Here is a 7,550-nt window from a genome sequence, read left to right on the forward strand (position 1 = left end):
GGTCTCAGTCCGGTAATTGGACTGATCCCCAAAAGTGATGGGTAGGTCGATCTACCCTAGTGGCATGGCTTGCCTTCCAGGCACGATGCCATGGAAAGGTGCTCGGATGGGATGGAGGTGCGTTCGGTCGATGCCCATCTCGTTGAGCGTCTTGGCGTACATGATGTTGAGGCTGCTACCCCCCATCCATCAGTACCTTGGTGAGCCGCTTTGGACCGACGATCGGATCGATGACAAGCGGATACCTTCCCGGGTGTGGGATGGCATTCGGATGGTCGGTCTGGTCAAAGGTTATGGCGGATTCCGACCACCGGAGAAAGGCTGGCGTGGCCGGTCCGGCGGTATAGACCTCACGACATGCGACCTTCTGGCGGTGCCTGGAGTCGTAGGCCATTGATCCTCCGAAGATCATGAGGGCATCGATCGGCATTGGGAAGGTGTCATCCTTCTCCTCCGTGTCGTCAGTGGTCGGAACAGGCTCCTTCCCCTGCTCCCCCTTGTTAAGGCCCCCAGCCAAGTATTTGCGCATAAGGCCGCATTCCTTGTATAGATGCTTGGCCGAGAAGGTGTGGTTCGGGCATGGCCCCTCGAGCATTTTCTCGAAGTGGTTCGGAGTGCCTTCCGTGGGCTTCCGGCCACCTTTGCGGTCGGCAGCGGGCGCGAGCGAGTTGTTGCGCCATTGCTTCTTATTTTTCCCTTTGGTGGGACGGTTGGAGGTGCCTTCGCCGGCGTCCTCGTTTCGCCTTGTCTTTCCGTTGGAGCGATCAAAGATGGCTCCGACCGCCTCCTCTCTAGAGGCGTGACTGGTGGCGATGTCTAGGAGTTCCTTGGTAGTTCGCGGGCCCCTACGTCCTAGCTTGTGGACCAAGGATTTGCAGGTCATCCTAGATAGAAAGGCTCCTATCACGTCAGCGTCAGCGACGTTCGGGAGCTCGTTGCACTGTCGAGAGAAGCACCGGATGTACCCGCGGAGGGTTTCATCGGCCTTCTGGTGGTAGTTCTTGAGGTCCCATGGGTTTCCAGGGCATTTGTACGTGCCCTAGAAGTTGCCCACGAAGATTTCCATCAAATCCGCCCAACTCTGAATAGCATTGGATGGTAGGTGCTCTAGCCATGCTCGCGCCGAATCGGCCAAGAACAACGGGAGATTGCGAATAATGAAGTTGTCATCACTCGCACCACCGGCCTGACATGCAAGCCGATAGTCTTTGAGCCAAAGCCCAGGATTTGTTTCACCAGAATATTTAGGAATGTTGGTAGGCGATCGATACCTTAGGGGGAACGCAGCGTTGAGGATGTGTCGACCGAAGGCTTGAGGCCCTGGTAGGTCAGGGCTCAAGCTCCGGTCCTCGTTGCTGTCGTAGCATCCACCACGTCGGGGATGGTAGCCGCGGCGTGTTGCTTCTTCATCGTCGCCGTGGGTGCATCTCCGGGCGTCGATGATGCTGCGTACATCGCGGTCACGGCCAAGGTGTTGATGCACTGGGACGGCGGAGGGCTGCCTACCGCCTAGTGGTGTTTGGTGGATAGATGCGTCCTTGGTGGGGCGCACTGAGGGCGCATGCTGGCTGGTGTCAGGTTCGTGTCGTTGGGACAACAAACTTTTCGCCTGCTGCGTCGCCGCCCGTTCGACCAATGTGTGAATTTCTCGGCGGGTGCGGTGATCCTTGGACATCACGGCCTCTGAAAGGCCATGCAACAAGGCAGTTGTTGCGGCGATGTTCTAACTGGCTCGGGCGAAGTGAGGAAAGGCCCCATCGTCGGTGAGGATCCTTTGGTGTACGGTGCGGGCCGTGGTGCGCGCGCGCCCCCCGTCTTTGCGGCGTTCAATCTCGCAATTGATGTCCGTGTACTCCCGGATGAGCCCTTGCTCGGCCTCATTGATCTCTTGCTGATGAGCCCTCAGCTGCTCCATCCTTAGGTGAGATGGGGTTGTCATCTCTTCCCCGAATACGCTGTCAGGGTTGTTTGTAGGGGTGACCTCTTCTCTGGAGGCGCTTTCGACGTGACCTTCGGGGGTCTGCGTCATGAAGCACTCCCGAGAAGGGTGGTGGCTCCTCCTACTGGAATCCGAGCTAGAGAACGATCCCGGCTCCTCATTGAGGAGCCCATAGAGGGTCTCCGTATCCTGCTCAATCGCCCCCATGAACTTGATGTCCGTGGGTGATTGAACCATACGTAGCACCAGAAGGCGGCCAGCGGTTGCCACAGTGTTGCGGAGACCGAACGGAAATGCTGTCGGGGTGCTCCGTATGGACCCTTCCGGACATAGGGTGGCGTTGTGAGAGGCCTCCCTTGATGACGGGACTCCAAGCGAGTTGCCCGGCGGGCCCTCAAGCCTAAGACGGCTGAGGTTGATGGAAGGGGGAGATGGGGCGGCTGAGTGAGCCAGCTCTCCTCCTAGTGTGACGATGAAATCTAGGTCGCCGAAATGCACGTGTGCGCCTGGGGCCTAGGTGATTGCATGGGTGGCCATCCGAGGCCTGATTTGGAACACGCAAGCCCCCTACCTGGCGTGCCAACTGTCGGTGTTTCGTACAAGCACTGGCAAGTAAATTTATAGTAATGCACGTTAGGCTCGGATGGTGCGCTAAAGGGCACAAGATTTATACTGGTTTGGGCCGAATGTCCCTACGTCCAGTTTGCTGCTGCTCGTGTTATTAGCACTGTGAATGGTCTATAGTAAGGGGTACAAATGATCGAGAGAGGGACTGGTCCCAAGTCTCTGATGGAAGGGTTGAAAGGAGGTCAAGAGCTTCGTAGCTGCTTGACTGTGTGTATGAGTGCGTCGTATTGTTCGATCTTAGGAGTCCATCCTTCTGATGGAGGAAGCGCATCCCCTTTTATAGAGGAAGGGGGTGGCTTTTACAAGGGCAAGGGTTTAGGATGTATATTCTACTTAGTCTTGTGGCTCACGTCTACCCAATCCTCCTCCTTCATTCTGGTGAGTGCGAAGGAAGATAGGCGCCTACAATACTGTTGATGTCTCTATAGAATGTCGGGTTGATTACAGAACGCTGCCCTACGTAGGGTGTGGGCTATAGTACTGTGGTTTTGACTTATTGGCCTCTCCTAGCCTTGCTCCGCATGCCTTCTGGTTCCTATGAGTCTTCGTCGGAGGGACGAGGGGTCGAGGTTCGGAGCGACGACGTGGTCAAGGCCTTCTGACTTGGCGGACCTAAGGGGTCAGGAAGTGGGTGCCGCTCCCTTGGGTCCATAGTATGATGATGGAATGTCCGTCGTGCATGGAGATATTAAGTACTTTTCTGGAGCATAGCGGTTGTTGTATATCTTCGTCGGGTTACGTGTCCCAAGGCTGAAGGCGGCGCCTACAACTCTATAGGGTGAGGAGCACGCACCTGTACAACCTTTCGAGCTTTACGGTGCCTGGAAGGGTCTAAAGCACCTGTCCTGTCATCCCCTGGCAGTACTTTTCCTGCTAGGGCGCAGGGTATGGTCCTTGGAGCCACGGTTGACCCAAATGTCTTGTCTTGCCCTGTACTTATCATCTTGAGGGAATGGGGAGAAGTCGTCAGGGAGGATGAATCCAATCTTTAGATATGGAGCAGGGTGAGACTCGTTCCTTGTTGTCGGGCAAAACGGAGACCAATTCCTATCTCTCGAGTGAGACCGACCTCGCCCCTCTAGGGTCAAGCGAGGCAGAACCTATCCCTCAGCCCTCGAGCAAGACCGAGCCCACCTTCAAGGCATCGGGCGAGACAGAGTTTATCCCTTGGCCCTCGGGCGAGACCGAGCCTATCCCAATGGCGTCGGGCGAGACAGAGATTAACCTTGAGCCCTCAGGCGAAGTAGAGTTATCTCCCAAACTCATCGGGCGAGGCGGAACCAAACTCCTGTTTACCTGAACAAGGGATGAAACGGCGCCCTTATGCATCTAGAAGTTTTTCACGTTCGGTGGTTATTGGTTCCACCTTCTGGGGTACCCCGATATTAGGTCCCCGACAAGTGTCATAGCCACTGGGGCATAGGTTTTTCGCAGTCTGACCAGCCTTGCTCAGTCATTCATTTTCGCAGACCTTGCCACTAGGTTTAATGTGAGGAAGGGTGTCGGGCACGGCAACTATTTCAAAAAGGGTGTATGTATACCTTATTAGCCCCTGAGTGAGACCTGACCCCTTGTTGTTGCTGGGGGTCGGGTGTCACTAAAGATCGAGGAGAGGATAGCAAAACTAATAGGAGAAAGCGTATCTTATTTTCGTGCGTACCCCCTCCCTAGGATCTGAGCCATCGTTCTACAACTGTGCGTTCGGTCTCTTTGTGAGTCCAACTTTCCTCAAGCCCCCACGCATAGTAGGGGTCCAGTCGAGGGTCGGCTCGTCTTTGTGATCGCTGCCTCGTCCATGGTTTCCGCAACTAGAGGGGTTGAGCTAACATCACTTGCCTCGATGGCTTGAGTGACGCGCTTGGTGAGCTCGCTATTAGGCATGTTTGAGTGGAATCTAGGTCCGCCATTCATGATAGGGTTGGCATAGCCCTCATATGGCATTCCACTGCTCCTTAACTCGCCTCTCGATGGATGCCCATGTCATTCTAGAGAGCGACTCAGGCGGCCCGCTGACCTCTCCTTGATGGAGGTTCTGTGGGCTTGGCTCGAGGTTAGGATCGAATGAGAAGGTTGAGATGACCCTGTCCGCTTCTAAGCGAGTTAGGCAAAGGCCGCTAGGACTCATTTGTGTTTTCTCCCCTAGCTCTGTTCAACATAAGGCGGCCTCAGGCCCTTCATGGGCTAGCCTTTGAACCTCGCTTAGGTGGATTCCCGAGTTTGGGTCATGTGGCTTGAGCCCCCGAGCCCTATGGGGGTCAGTAGGGGTCGACCAAATTTCATATGTCACACCATCCTTGGTTTCCGCAACCAAAGGTGCTGAGCTAATGACACTTGCCTTGATGGCTTGAGTGTCATGCTTGGTGAGCTCGCTAATAGGCATGTCTGAGTGGAATCTGCATCCATCATTCGCTGACGGGGTCGGCATAGCCCTCATGTGGAATTCCACTGCTCCTTAACCCGCCTCCCGATAGATGCCCAAGCCGTTCTATTGGCTTGGGTGGCCCGCTGGCCTCTCCTTGATGGAGATTATATGGGCTTGGCTCAAGGTTAGGATCAAACAAGAAAGGTCGAGATGTCCCTGTCTGCTTTTGAGCAGGGCTAGGCAAGGCCACTAGGGCTCATCTCGGGTTTTCTCCCCTGGCTCTGTTTGACATGAGGTGGCCTCGAGCCCTTTGCGGGTCGGCCTTCGAACCTCGGTCGGTCGCCGTTCATGTCGAATGAGACGACTACCGCTTCATGACGCGACATGAAGCATTGTGCTGTAGCAAATGCATATGCAATGCTTGGATGTATGAGATGAATGTATGGATGAATGAATGAATGTATGAATGCATGCATGAGAATGGATGAATGGATGATCATGCAATGGAAAAGAAAAGTGAGGGTTGGTAAAGTTACCTCGATGGCTCGAGTGATGGGTTTGGGGAGCCCTTACCAGATATGTCCATGTGGGGTCTAGGTCTGGTCATTCATGATAGGGTCAGTGTAACCTACATGAGGCATCCCACTTCTCTGTACCCATCTCTCAGTAGCGGCTCGAGCCATTCGACCGGATCAGGTGACCTATGGGCCTCTCCCCGATGGAGATTCCACCGGTTGGTCCCTCTAAATCCTTCCATGGAAGGCGGAGGCCAAGGCTCGGGGTTTAGGGACAAAAACTCTGATCATGCTGGTGAGCAGAAATGTCATAGCCGCTGGGGCATAGGTTTCTAGCGGTCCGACCAGTTTTACTCAGAGTTTATTTCCGCACACCCTGCTTCTAGTTTTTTAATGTGAGAAGGGGTCGGGCATAAAGAATATCTAGCAAATAGATACTCATGCCAACCCCCGAGCGAGACCCGACCCCTTGCCGTTGCTAGGGTCGAGGGCTCGATAGCGAAATTAATGCACGTAAAGTAAGGGTGACCCGTCTCTCGGTAGCAGCCCGAGCCGTTCGACCAGCGCGGGCGACCTGCCGGCCTTTCCCCAATGGGGATTCCACCAATGGGTCCCTCCAAATCCTTCAAGGGAAGGCGGAGGCCAAAGCTCGGGGTGCAGGGACAAAAACTCTGATCACGCTGGTGAGCAGAAACGCCATAGCTGCTGGGGCGTAGGTTTCTAGCGGTCCAACTAGTTTTACTTAGAGTTTGTTTTTGTTCTCCTTACTTCTTGGTTTTAGCGTGAGAAAGGGGTCGGGCATCGAGAATGTCTACCAAATAGACACTCTTGCCAGCCCCCAAGTGAGACCTGACCCTTTGCCGTTGCTAGGGTCGAGGGCTTGATAGCAAAATTGATAAGAGAAAACACGCATAAATAAAGGGTGACCTGCTGGCGTAGGACCTACCTTGATGGCACGAGTGATGGGTTCAGGGTGCTCTTACCGGACATGTTCGAGTGGAATCTGGTCCTGTCGTTCATGACGGGGTCAGCATAACCCGCATGGGGCATCCTGCTGCACCCTGCCCGCCTCTCAGTAGCAGCCAAATGATCCGATTGACTTGTGTTACCTACTAGAATAGGACTTACCTATGGAGATAGGAGGGGAGAACATCCTGCTGAAAACTTAGTTAGGCGGATAAGCCAAGCGATGAACTTGTAATAAATGGACAAGCTCTTAGATTTTGTTATGGCCAAGTAGTTTTTAGCCCTTCTCCCCCTTTCATATAAAAAGGTTAGTGCATTTCGACCCTTTCTGTTGTTAAGGTCATAAAGCTCGGGGTGCGGGTGAGCAAATTCTAACCATGCTGGTGAGCAAAGGTGCCGTAGCCGCTGAGGCATAGGTTTCTCGCAGTCCGACTAGTTATACTCAGAGCTTGTTCCCGCAACCCTAGCTCCTAGGTCTTAACGTGAGAGGGGGTCGGGCGCGTAGAATGTTCGTCAGGCAGATAGACACTTAAACGTGTACTGACTCTTTTCGTGGCTAAGGCCAAAAACCCCGAGGTGCGGAAAAAACTCTAATCACGCTGGTGAGCAAAGGCGCCATAGCCACCGAGGCATAGGTTTCTCGTAGTCTAACTAGTTTTACTCAGCGTTTGTTTCCACAAACTTCACTTCTGGGTCTTAATCGTGAGAAAGGGTTGGACATGGAGACTGTCTACCGGATAGATATGCTCTTATTAGCCCCCAAGTGAGGCCCGACCCCCCGCTTTTACTAAGGTCAGGCGTCACCTAAAGATCAGGGAGTTGGTAACAAAACCTTTAAGAGAAAAGTGTGTGTATATTAAGGGTAAAAGTGACATAGTTGCTCGATGTTCCAGGCATTGATGAAAACTTCACCATTGATGGCCTTGAGCTTGTAGGTGCCTAGTCAGAGCACCCCCACAATGATGTGCGATCCCTCCCATGTTGAAGAGAACTTGTGGCGGTTCTTGTTGCTCTAGATGGAGCAGAGCGGTAGGTCCCTGACGTTGAAGGCCTAACCCCATACTTGATGGACGTGGTATCGGCACAATGCTTGCTGGTACTTGGCTGAGCGGAGAGTGGCAACATCGTGCGCTTCATCTAG

The sequence above is a fragment of the Miscanthus floridulus genome, chromosome 1 (genome assembly GCF_019320115.1).
Source record: "Miscanthus floridulus cultivar M001 chromosome 1, ASM1932011v1, whole genome shotgun sequence".
Lineage (NCBI taxonomy): Eukaryota > Viridiplantae > Streptophyta > Magnoliopsida > Poales > Poaceae > Miscanthus > Miscanthus floridulus.